A 1129-nucleotide genomic window follows, 5' to 3' on the forward strand; every position below is an offset into this window, starting at 1 on the left:
CTAAATGCAGAGGAAAATGGCATTCTGAACACAGAGAAATCCAAAGAATGCATGCACATGTGAACTTAATCAGGATCAACAGGAATTACTTTTGTGACGGCTAACATGGATGAGTGGAAACCATTGGGAGCGTATATGTTCCCTGGGTCATATGTTCCCCGCTTTGTATGGGACCGGGGACCTCTAGCCTCTATGAAAACAATCAGCCACATCTGCAATGGATGCACAGTTTGTATAAAAATATATATATATATATATATATATATCAGAGGCGATTGCTCTAAGACTACAGGGGAAGCTCAGCCTCAATCAAATCACATCAAATAACACTATTGGGCAATTCCATGCAAAGGTCATCCTTACCATGGAAAAAAAAGTTGTGCATACGCAAATAGAACTGTTGTTAAAATCTTCATTTAGGTCTATATTTTATTGTTTGTAACTGATCTGATTGAATTTGATGGAGAATGACACTCTTTTTACATTATAAATATGGTGTGCAACCATACAGAAACAACTTTTTTTACATGGTAATATTATACATATTTCAAAAGTGGATAAATGGACCCAATGTTCAAACAAATTGTGTAATTTGACAAATTCCAGATTGACAAGGGAATGGTAGAGCAATGTCTATGCTCAGCTTGCCTTTAAGAGCACAACTCCTTACATTTGTAAGGCTTTTGTTTTTAAGTCAGCAAGTTCCATGGCCATGTCACATCCATAACGTGTTATAGGAAAAGTTTATGCTACACATACAGTGTTGATGCGACAATGTCCATAGTGTCTGTGCAAAGCTGATTTATATCAATGTAAAGTGCGATGACCAAATTGTGCCCCTTTCTTACTTTTAAAACCTTTAATGGTGTGTTATAGTCAAACAAAGTCTATGGGGAAAAATAAGCTTGTTTTTTATTAATATCTCAAAAAGTATAAAGTTTACAAAAGTGAAAAATACATTCCTCAAGTCTCCTTTTCAAGACCTACGTTACAAAGTTTGAACGAAGTTTCTACGTTAAACGGTTGAAGCTGAATTAGACGCAGAAATTTGGTGGGAAGAAGAAGAAGAAGAAGAAGAAGACTTCGGATAACAGAACAGTGCATTTTCATGCACTGTAACAAGCTTCTT

The sequence above is a fragment of the Alosa sapidissima genome, chromosome 4, assembly GCF_018492685.1.
Source record: "Alosa sapidissima isolate fAloSap1 chromosome 4, fAloSap1.pri, whole genome shotgun sequence".
Lineage (NCBI taxonomy): Eukaryota > Metazoa > Chordata > Actinopteri > Clupeiformes > Clupeidae > Alosa > Alosa sapidissima.